Raw genomic sequence first — 11,936 nt, 5'->3', positions numbered from 1 at the left:
CAGTGCAGTTTATCTACTTAGCACTGAAATTATTTTAAGGAACATTTATTTGTAGCAATAGAACAATCTCATGAACTTCAGAACATTTTACTCTCCTGAATTATGTACTGCACCCAATTTTTTTGTGAAAGTTACATGCTTACATTTGCTGATAAGGTCAGACCTACTATTTATACTTTCTCTCTGAATGTTTACTGCCTGTGTTGTAAACATTGATATGTACTAAAAGAGGAAGGAAATAAATTATGGTAGGAATTTGAAGAATATAAATAAATACAGTGAAATAAAATGTCATGATCTGTTCCTGTTTTGGCAAAATGTCACTGTTAGATGATAAACAGGACTCTTTTGAATTGACCCTGTGGCCCAAGGTTGGACAGCTATGCAGGAGACCCAATCCGAAAAAAGAACCAGAGCAAGTAAAGAAAGATTGATTTAAACAGAAGAAGGAAAGGGCCATGAAAAGAAGCCCATTTTCAAGGAAGATGGTGAAAAATCTATCAATAAAGTGAAGTATCCTGACAAATTCAGGCTTCAATTTTCTCACCAATAATGTATCTTAGCTTTTAATATCTTTCAATAAATTCTCATCTCAAAAGGTAGGGAGCCTAATTGAATATTTAGTCTTCTTATATTATTATATTATCATTTGGTGTTAATTGCTTCATTGACTTTAATTATCTGAGACAGAGCAACTAGGTAGGGTATTTGGGATCCTAAGTGTGATTTTCCTTTAGGTGTATAGATTGGACAGTCATTAAATAAATAGAAGTATGTGTTTATGAGGAACTGTGTTTTCGTGGAGTGAAAGATACCTGAGTGAAAGTTGGAAAAGGGAAGCAGGGTTCACAATGTCCATAAAGGTGTATGCATTGAGATACACATAAATTTCAGATGTTGGAAGTTTGGGCACCATAAAAAGAGGAACAAGAACAAGGATGCGTTTTGTGTTAGAGTATCTATTGCAATTCTGTTCAAGCATCCATAGTGTCTTGTCTAACCTGATTCATCAGTATATGATCTCTAGAAGCAGGCGTAGGCTGAAAGATCAATCCTCTATTGTCAACTTGCATTCAGTCAAGTACCATGAGAGTAGAAAAACTATATGGAGGGAAGCACAAATAGATAATTCTATTCCATCTGACATCTGAGCTACTTTCTATGCTTTGCCTCCCCTTTACTAAAGTAAATTACCAGGGCATACTGCCTCCTTAGAACAGGAGGCTAATAAGGTACATTCCTGGTAACACCAATTAAGATACAGATATCCCCCTGTTTAGCCCTCTGCAAAAAAATGTATTTGTGCATATGTCTGAACAATCTGTGCTGGAAATGCAAAAGGGGCAGACAGATTGCAACTTGGAATCACGATCTGTGTAAAAGTTGCTGCTTACATCCTATTGATGGCTTCTGCAGCTGAAGCATAAGATAGGGATATAGACCCTAACATGGATGGAAAACTGACATTTCTTGGTGTTTTCTCATTTGGAAATACGTGGGAATTGATGATTGCCATAATTCTGTATAAATGTTATACTTTTATAGTTACATATGTACATCTCTTTTCCTTCTGATAGCCATTTTTCTCTCCCTTTTCTTCCCAGCTAGGGAAGTTGTAGGGTGCAGGAAATTGCTCTGACCAAAGATCAATACTGATTGCTCACAAAGATGAATGGAACTGGACTATGGATACATGTTGCCCAAGACTGTAAGTTGTCCATCCCTCCTTTAGGATACATTTTGAAGCTATTCATGCTTTGCAATGATCTGGAAGTAGAACTTTGAACCTGACAAATCAGATGTTCATCTGGATGAATATGGGGAAAGTGTTTTATGGAGTCTATTGATGCAACTTAAAGTGTCATCATCTTTTTCTTTTTCAGATGCATGCTTCAGCCTGCAAAAAGTATTGCTGCTTTAATGAATAACAGAGAGGTACAAAATGCTCCTTTGTATTCATTTTCAACATGTATAGAGCCCTAAGAATGTACTGTTCTTTAGTACGTGCAGAACATAATTGAAAATAAGTGTTCAGACCATTAAAAACTTACCCTAGTGGTTTAAAAATAGAAATTGGAGGTAATGCTTTGATAGTTAAAGATCCTACTGAATATATCTTGTAATAATCCTTTTTCAGTGCATCTTTTGATACTACTGAACTATTTATCCTACTTTCTACATTGTTGAGGAGATAAAACGCCAATGGAAGAAAAGTCTTATGCTCAATCTTAAACTGTTCAAGAAAAAGCAGAGTAAGAATGTAATACAGGTAGTCATCAATTTACAACAGTTAGGAAATCTGGAATTTCCATCATAAGTCATGATGGTTGTAAGTCAAGGCACTCATGTGATTGGGCCTGATTTTGCAAAATTTTTGTAGTTGTCATTAAGTGAACTTCATGTTGTTAATTCAATTCATGTATTCCTATCAGCATTTTTTGCTGGTAATAGCCGAAAAGGTCAGAAACAAGCAAAAAAAAAAAAAACTCATTGTAAATTCTGGTAACAAGTCTGTGGAATGCTACAACTAAAGGTGGCTGGGCTATCCAGCATTGAAATGCAGTCATGTGACTGTGGGGTGGATGGATGTGCACAGAATTCTGGAATTGGGTCATAATGGTTGCTAAGTTAACAGTCGTTAAGCGAGGACTACCTGTTCACAAATGGTCTAATCAGAATCATTTATTATACTAATCTAGGTGGGCTTAACCTAAACTGAATTGAAGATAATGATTTCTACTCTTTCAAGTGATAAAAAGACTTTCTAGAATTTAGCAGTTCTTCATAAAGTTAGCTTACTGGACATCCTTTAAGTTTTCAGTAAGTTGTGATCCTTATTTTCACTCTACCATGCTTGTCACATTTTTCTATTTTCGGGTCCCCAAGGAGTCAAAAATCAGAGAAATCAAACCTAACTTGGTTCCTCCCCAATCTGATTGCTAACATCCACCTAAATTGGTCCTGTTGTTTGCAAAATATAGCCTAGGAAAGAAATCACAACTTGATTACAGGTTACTTGCTGATTTACTAAATGGGAAATTTCTTTTGTGACTAATCCCTTAATATAATTCTATTCTAAAGATAGATTTAACTTCTTTTTCCTCCAGTTGCAGGGACAAGTTCTTTTGCAAATAAAGTGAATGAATGTTACTAGCAATGAATAAAGAGAAAGCTACCATGTTCAAGGAACTGTATATTTCAGAATCTTCATATTTTATATCCCTTTTCTGCTTCTATTTCTATCAAAATTTGATGAATAATATAATTCAAATAATCATCAATTTCCATTTTAACAAATGGAATGTCACAGTATTCCCCATATGCCACATTATCCTTTCAATATGGAAATATGGCAATTATCTGAATTCCTTTAATTTTTCAAGTTCTGAATTATAGATAGAAATGATATATTATAAAAGGATTGCAGGATCTTAAATTATTTGCCTTTTTCCTTTCAATATTCTGGACCATATTATTACTAGTGATGCATAACAGTGTCAAAACAAAACAAAGTTTCCTAGTTGATACTACTGTTGTATACCTACTTACATAAAACTATACATATATTAAGAACTTTAAGCAAACTGAGTACTTCTATAACATAATTATAATTATATAATTATAATTATAACATAATTATATATATATAATTATAAAATCAGACAGCTTTTCAGTGGTGGGTGATCAAGAAATATGAAGCAGTATACAGTCCAACAGAAAAGAAGAAGGAGAAGGAGAAGGGGAAGGGGAAAGAGAAGGAGAAGAGGAAGAGGAAGAGGAAGGAGAAGGGTAAAGGGAAAGGGAAAGGGAAGGGAAGGAATTAGAGGAGACAAAACAAATGAAACATATGAGGCCATTGAAAATTAGTGATAGAATTTTGATAGAATCACATTTTTAAAGAAGTATATAAAAGAATTAGAATGAAAAGATTGAAATTCACAAGAGTTGTGGGTAGATGGCATTTTTCATGGGCATCTGCAGGGATCTGGAAATTTGTATTTTAGATCAGAGCATCAGAATTAAGTTGTGTGAATAGAATCTGAGAAGCTCTGGAAGAAGTCTTCGTCTTCATCAATGATTGGATGACGTGATAGATGGGGAACTTATCGAATTTGCAGACGACACCAAGCTGGCAGGAATAGCCAACACTCCAGAAGACAAGCTTAAGACACAGGAGGATCTGGACAGACTTGAACACTGGGCACTATCTAACAAAATGAAATTCAATGGTGAAAAATGTAAGGTTCTACATTTAGACAAGAAAAAGCAAATGTATAGGTATAGTACAGGGGGTACCTTGCTCAATAGTAGTAACTGTGAGAGGGACCTCAGAGTCCTAGTGGACAATCACTTAAATATGAGCCAGCAGTGTGCTGCAGCTGCAAAAAGGCCAACGCAGTGCTAGGCTGCATTAACAAAGGGATAGAATCAAGATCACGTGAAGTATTAATACCACTTTACAATGCCTTGGTAAGGCCACACTTGGAATACTGCATCCAGTTTTGGTCACCACAATGTAAAAAAGATGTTGAGACTCTAGAAAGAGTACAGAGAAAAAACATAATTAAGGGACTGGGGGCTAAAACATATAAGGAACAGTTGCTGGAATTGGGTATGTCTAGTTTAATGAAGAGAAGGACAAGGGGGGACATCATAGCAGTGTTACAATATCTCAGGGGTTGTCAGAAAGAAGAGGGAGTAAAGCTATTCTCCAAAGCGCCTGAAGGCAGGACAAGAAGCAACGGATGGAAACTAATCAAAGATAGAAGCAACCTGAAACTAAGGAGACAGTTAGAACAATTAACCAGTGGAACAACCTGCCTCCAGAAACAGTGAATGCTCCAACACTGGAAGTTTTTAAGAAAAGACTGAACGGCCATTTGTCTGAAATGGTATAGGGTTTCCTGCCTGAACAGCGGGTTGGACTAGATGACCTCCAAGGTCCTTTCTAACTTTATTATTATTATTATTATTGTTATTATTATTATTATTATTATTAGTGGTGGTAGTAGTAGTAGTAGTAGTAGTAGTAGTAGTAGTAGTAGTAGTAGTAGTAGTAAGAACTACAGTTTTCACAAGACTGTGGTAAGGGATTGAAGATCAATTTGGAACAATTTCCAGGTTCAGCCATGCTACTAGAGGCTCACATAGACTTAATGGATGCAACTGCTTTTAGCTGACTTTGGTTGATTCACAAACAACAACCATTTCCATTTTAGGGATGATTTGACCATAGTTTCGTATTCTGAAGTTGATGCCTCTTGTTTAACTTATTGCAATGCACATCACATGGTGTTGAAGTTGACTCAGAAGATAAAGCTAACATTGTCGATAGCAGCTACACTGCTGTCAAAAGCTAAATTGCTATTGAGAATATATTTAAAAGTTTTGAAAAGAAGTGGAGTGGTTTTAATATGTCTCAAGGCTCAGATTATATTGATGCATTAAAAAGCTCCAATTATTTGGAGAGATTATTATATGGAAGTGCATTCTTCTCTATGTACACCTCTCTCAAGATATTAATATCTCCTAAAAGACTGCTCTCTTAGGATAATCTGCCCAAACTTTCAGCATCTGAAATTTATAATCTGTCAAACTTTGGGATCTTCATTTTCTTTTAAGTAAGTTTTTAAAATTGTTTTTATTTAGAAAAATAATTCCCAAGGAAAAATGAGTCTATTTCTAGAACTGCAATGAAAAAAATTATCAGAATCAGGAAATTTTTTAAATATAAAAACTTTGCTAGCAATGTTTGCCTCGCATCCAACTATTTTTAAAAAGAATTCCACAGAAACTCATCCAATCTCTTAAGCAGAAAATCAGTAAAAAAAACCCAAAAAACCAGATACTTAAAGTAGAAAAAAAGTTATCCCAAAAAATAAATCATGAAGATATCTTTTCAGAAAAAGATAATCCAATGGCAATAGCTATTATAGTACTATCTTACTGAAAATTACCTTGTTGTTTGTTCAGAAAGGAATGTATCCAGAGTGGTATGAAGTGAATTCAGAGGTCAATGTTACTTAGAAGGTACAAAAACATTTATTTGTTCTCAAGACTGTGGCCCTCCTTTTAAATATTATGTTTAGCAAAGAATTCTTATGGGGTGAAAACACTTCAATCTTATTTACCTCTTGCCTGATTAAAGACATAATCCAAAGATCTTTTAAAGGAAAACAAACTTTTGGTGCTTCTCACATCATTGGCTCACTCTGCATTCCTTTATGGATATGGGTTGCTCTAATAATTTCTGAAATCTATCTGTACCATCTACAGTATGTGGATTGTATGGCTGATGTGACTGCATGGTACACAGTGTTAGGAAAATCAATGAAAGGACAATTTTTACCTAGATTAAACTCCCAGTGATTCTAGGTGATGCTTAGTAGAGAAGGCTAAAAACTGGAAAAAAAAATGATAGGCAGGGAAGTTAAATTATAGGAGCTAAAGGAAATTCAATAGGTAAAGACAAATAGTAATGGTCTAAGAGAGAGGAAATTGCAATAGTCATTAAAGAAAGCAGAGGAAAAGGTACAAGTCATGAGGAAATGAGGCAAAACAGAGTTACTAAGAGGAGGTGGAATTAAAGTTCACATTCAACCAAACCTTGTTCAATTTTGTATTTAGCCGGCCATACCTTTAATGGTAGAGTTTTTGCAGTATTGGTAGAATCCTGTTGCTGAATATCATTTATTTTTCAAAATAACACCTTATAGAAAAGGAAATGTGCGTTATGAAAAGGAAACAATGGAGGAAATAAAATTGTTTTCTTTGGCTTTACGACTAGTGGCCCTGTTTGACAGGAAAATATTAGAAAATCGCCATAACTCATATTTTGTGACAGGCCTGCCTGATTCATGAACACAGCCACACACCCACACCCAAGTATATAACCATTCATATTGATAGAATATCAGAATTATAATAAAGTTTGGTTTAAATGTACAGAAATAGAAATGGTCAATACCTTAAAAGCCATAATACGACTGATGGATTGAAGTCATGATTTATGAAGTAGAACATAGCTCTTTAAACTACATCACATTTTTTAATTTGGATAATTTATTTAATGCAATCTGGGAAGGCTGTAGACATAATAAATCTTAATTTCAGCAAAGAATTTGACAAATACAGCTATGATAATCTAATTAGCAAACTGGTTATGCTATGATCTGGATGATGAGACTATTAAATGGATACACAGCTGACTCAAAAATATGTTCAACGAGTTCCTTTTCATGCACATAGTTCAGGCCTAGATTGTTTACTCTTTACCTGACTTGCTTAGACAGTAATTACTTTTAAATTGTGTATGCCTTCAAAACCAGATTTTCCCAGCTCTCATTTAGATATGCTTATCAAATGTGCAGATGATACAAAATTGGAAGGTTAGGCAATCTTCTAAAGAATGGGAATGAAATTCAGAATTACATAGTTAAGTTAGAAAAATGGGCTGAAAATAATAGAATGAAATTTAACAGAGATAATGCAAAGTTCTTCCATTAGAAAATGTAAATGAAATATACAGCTATGGAATGAGAGATACCTGGCTGGGCAATAGTGCTTGTGAAAAAGATCTTAGCAGTTGATTACAAACTGAATATGATACAGTAATGTGGTTTGGCAACAAGGCAGGAGGCAGGAAATCTGAATAACTGTTAAATTAATGACAATAATAATTCCTTTCTAATTCTGTGTTGCTTGACATTCACTATCTCCTCAAGTAGGAGTTCAGGCAAAATGAAATAGAATCAAAATCATTTCGGTGAATATTCTTTTCTCCTGAAGAAGCCAATGTTCTCTATCATCCTAGAGTGTAGGTTCCCTTTGATTGTATAAATTCAAGCAGAGACTGGACAGCCCACTATTGCAGAAGTAGTCATTGAGATTTTTGTATGAGCAGGAGCTGGACATGATGATCTAAATAGTCCCTTCCAATTCTGGTTCAGTCATCATTTTGAGGAATACAAACCTGTTTCATTGGTTTCTTTTCTCACACATAAATCAATCCCATTACATCCATAGCTTATGCCTGCAGAAAAAACATTATGAAATTCCTAACATTATTACTTCATTTGTAAACTGTACTATGAACCATATTCTGTAATTTTACCTTACATCCAACTTACTGTGTGTGTGTGTGTGTGTGTGTGTGTTTTCTAAGTTGTATGTAGGTCTTTCGTTATTCGGGTTTTCTCCCGCGTAAAATTGGAAGTGTCTTGGCAACATTTTGACGAAGTCCCATTCGTCATCTTCAGGCTGGTGTTTTCAGCTTCGTGCTTCCTCGAATAAACCCGAATAACCAAAGATATATGCATATATATATATATATGTGTGTGTATGTGTGTGTGTGTGTGTGTGTGTGTATGTGTGTGTGTGTGTGTGTGTGTGTGTGTTTTCTGAGGTTTTCGCGGGTGTTTGTATGTAGGTCTTTGGTTATTCGGGTTTTCTCCCACGTAAAATTGGAAGTGTCTTGCAAACCTCTACATGGAACACTTTGAAACCCAAGCTCTAGAAAAATCTGAACACAAACCCAAACTCTGGCTCAGATACGTAGACGACACCTTCATAATCTGGCTACATGGGAAAGAAAAACTGGACAACTTCCTCATACACCTCAACAGCCTACACCCCAAAATACAGTTCACCATGGAAACAGAAGCTAATAACCAACTTCCCTTCCTAGATGTCTTAGTCTACAAGAAATCCAATGGCTCCCTAGGACACACCATCTACCAGAAGAAAACACACACAAACCGCTATCTGCATGCTCTCTGCATTTTAATAATAGAATAATCAGAGAAGCCATCGAGATAGAAAAATGCCCACACAATATGAACAAACGAGATGATACCTCCCGCCTACCAGCCATTTGGAAACCCGCCCTTATTGACAAACGACTCCCTAACACAAAAAATGATACCAGACCCACACTCACAAAAACCACACAGGATGTCACCACCACACATCCACGCAAAAAACAAACCCAAAGCCACACCGATGACGAGGCACGACCACAAACCAGAAGCCATACCACAGCTGCATCATTAGCCACTTTAAACCCCTCCAATCCATACATGAAGCAAACTGACACCCACCATGAAGATGAGGCACGACCACGAACGTGAAGCCAAAAAATAGCAATGCAGCTCACCATTTTAAAACCCTCTGCAACTCAGACTAACCTGAGCACAACAAAGCCCCCACCCAAACAGAACACTCCCCCAGCCAATCAGAGCACAGCCAACCCCCCAACCAATCAGAGCACAGCCAAGCTTCTAACCAATCAGAACACACCTCCATCCAATCAGAACACAGCCAAGCTCTCATCCAATCAGTTCATACCCCCACTGGCAGTTAAAAAGAGGAAACAGCTACAATCACACATTGCTCCTAGAAGCACGAAGCCGAAAGCACCAGCCTGAAGATGACGAATGAGACTTCGTCGAAACGTCGCCAAGACACTTCCAATTTGACGTGGGAGAAAACCCGAATAACCCAAGACCTACACACACACACACACACACACATACACACACACACACACAAACACACATATTGATTTTAACATATATATACCGTACTTTCCAGCATATAGGACGACTTTTGCAAGCGTTAAACTCGGCGCCAAAGTTGGGGCTCATCTTATACGCTGAGTCATCTTATATGCTGGAAATTACGGTAGTTTCCGGTGTATAAGACGACTTTCTAGGCATGCAACTTGGTGCTGAAGACGGAGGTCGTCTTATACGCCGGGTTGCCTTATACGCCGGAATATACGGTATATATATATATATATATGTATATATGTGGGTCTTTGGTTGTTCGGGTTTTCTCCCGCGTAAAATTGGAAGTGTCTTGGCGACGTTTCGACGAAGTCCCATTCGTCATCTTCAGACTGGTGCTTTCAGCTTCGTGCTTCGAGGAGCACGAAGCTGAAAGCACCAGCCTGAAGATGATGAATGGGACTTCGTCGAAACGTCGCCAAGACACTTCCAATTTTACGCGGGAGAAAACCCGAACAACCAAAGACCCACATACAAACACCCGCGAAAACCTCAGAAAACAAATATGTATATATATGTATCTTGTGCTTCTGGCTTCCTGGTTTCTATGTCTATGCAGAAATGGTCTTTGTATGTAATGTGCGTTTATGTATGTCCACATGTGAATTAAGATACACAGATTGCTAAAAAAAAAAACTTTCTGTTTACCAACCATAATACTAAAATTCTATTCCAGTCTGACATTTCTTTCTACAAATAAAAAAGAGAATATTCTGTGAATTAATATATATAGGTCTTTGGTTGTTCAGGTTTTCTCCCGCGTGTGTCCTAGGGAGCCATTGGATTTCTTGTAGACTAAGACATCCAGGAAGGAGCTTCCATTTTATGCGACCTCGCATTCCTACGCAACTGCCGGGATCAAAATCTAATCCCCACATGTTTCCAACTGAAATTCCACTCCAACTCTGCAGCCACCAAACGGATCCTGAAAAGAACAGAATTGGCCCTAATCAGAAATGAACTTCACACAAAAAGATTCCTCCTAGACCGAATTAACAAAGATCTCCTCACACTCCACCTCAAACTCAGCAACAAGATCCACCCCGCACTTTGGGACAAATCCAAACAACTCGCCGTCTGGAGAGCCGAAACACAGACCACCCTCAAGACAGATACACACACCAACAAACTCCGAAGACTACAAGAACGCCAGAAACAAACCCCTCCTCCCTCACAGCCACACATGAAACAAACAGTGCATAACATCTCAGATAGGATCCTCACCAAAGCCGAAACCAATGTCCTTTCCAAAGGATTCAACTTTGCAGTCGCTCCCAAACACATCCCCACTGAAACCATTATATGTGGAGTTGAAACCAGCCTGACCAAAATCAACCCCGATGACGCTAACAGAATCAGACTCGAAATCACCAACATCCTCTGCACCAGCAAGCCACCCAAAAGCAACTTACCCAAAGAGGAACAGACAGCACTACGTAACCTGAAAGAAGACACCAGCATAATAATCCTACCAGCAGACAAGGGCAACGCCACGGTGGTTATGAACACATCTGACTACCAAACCAAATTAACCAACCTACTCCAAGACTCCACATACAAACCCCTAAATACAGATCCCACCACCTACCTGGAAAAAACCACCAGATCCAAAATAAAAGCCTCCCCCATTAGCGAAGAGATCCAGCAAAGAATCATTCCCAGAGAGAAATCATCCAGATGCCCCAAACTCTATGGTCTCCCCAAGATACACAAAGAAGGAACCCCACTCAGACCTATAGTCAGCTCCGTAGGCTCACCTCTACAAAACCTAGCCAAATTTCTCGCCAAACAACTACAGCCCTATGCAGAATCCATCACCTCACACGTAAAAAACTCATTCCAGTTTATAGAGATCATAAAGAAACAAAACTTACAGCCCAGCGACCTACTAGTGAGCTTCGATGTCATATCCCTCTTCACCCAAGTGCCTATCAAAGAAGCCTTGACAGCTATCCAAAACAAATATAACCCCCCCAAACACATCTTAGATCTGACCAACCACTGCCTATCCAACACATACTTCATCTATAATGGACAAAAATACAAACAAACAGAAGGAGCACCCATGGGATCACCCCTCTCACCTGTCATTGCAAACCTCTACATGGAACACTTTGAAACCCAAGCTCTAGAAAAATCGGATCACAAACCCAAACTCTGGCTCAGATACGTAGATGACACCTTCATAATCTGGCCACATGGGAAAGAAAAACTGGACAACTTCCTCACACACCTCAACAGCCTACACCCCAAAATACAGTTCACCATGGAAACAGAAGCTAACAACCAACTTCCCTTCCTGGATGTCTTAGTCTACAAGAAATCCAATGGCTCCCTAGGACACACCATCTACCAGAAGAAAACACACAC

The 11,936-nt window shown here is 37.7% G+C and overlaps 1 long non-coding RNA gene across 4 annotated transcripts in view; it reads left to right on the top strand.

Annotated features, from left to right (window-relative positions):
- The first annotated feature begins 1,604 nt into the window (after positions 1 to 1,604).
- Positions 1,605 to 11,936, top strand: part of LOC120309681 — a 41,799-nt gene continuing 31,467 nt past the window's right edge. For all 4 annotated transcript variants that reach the window (XR_005557149.1, XR_005557150.1, XR_005557151.1 and 1 more), the window contains exons 1-2: positions 1,605 to 1,708; positions 1,884 to 1,935. This is a non-coding gene — a long non-coding RNA (uncharacterized LOC120309681). The remainder of the gene's footprint in view (positions 1,709 to 1,883; positions 1,936 to 11,936) is intronic.

Source organism: Crotalus tigris, unplaced genomic scaffold, assembly GCF_016545835.1.
Source record: "Crotalus tigris isolate CLP2741 ecotype Arizona unplaced genomic scaffold, ASM1654583v1 scf7180000018053.2689490, whole genome shotgun sequence".
NCBI classification, from domain to species: domain Eukaryota; kingdom Metazoa; phylum Chordata; class Lepidosauria; order Squamata; family Viperidae; genus Crotalus; species Crotalus tigris.
The sequence above is the reverse complement of the archived record's forward strand: the minus strand, read 5'-3'. Positions and strand labels throughout refer to the sequence as shown.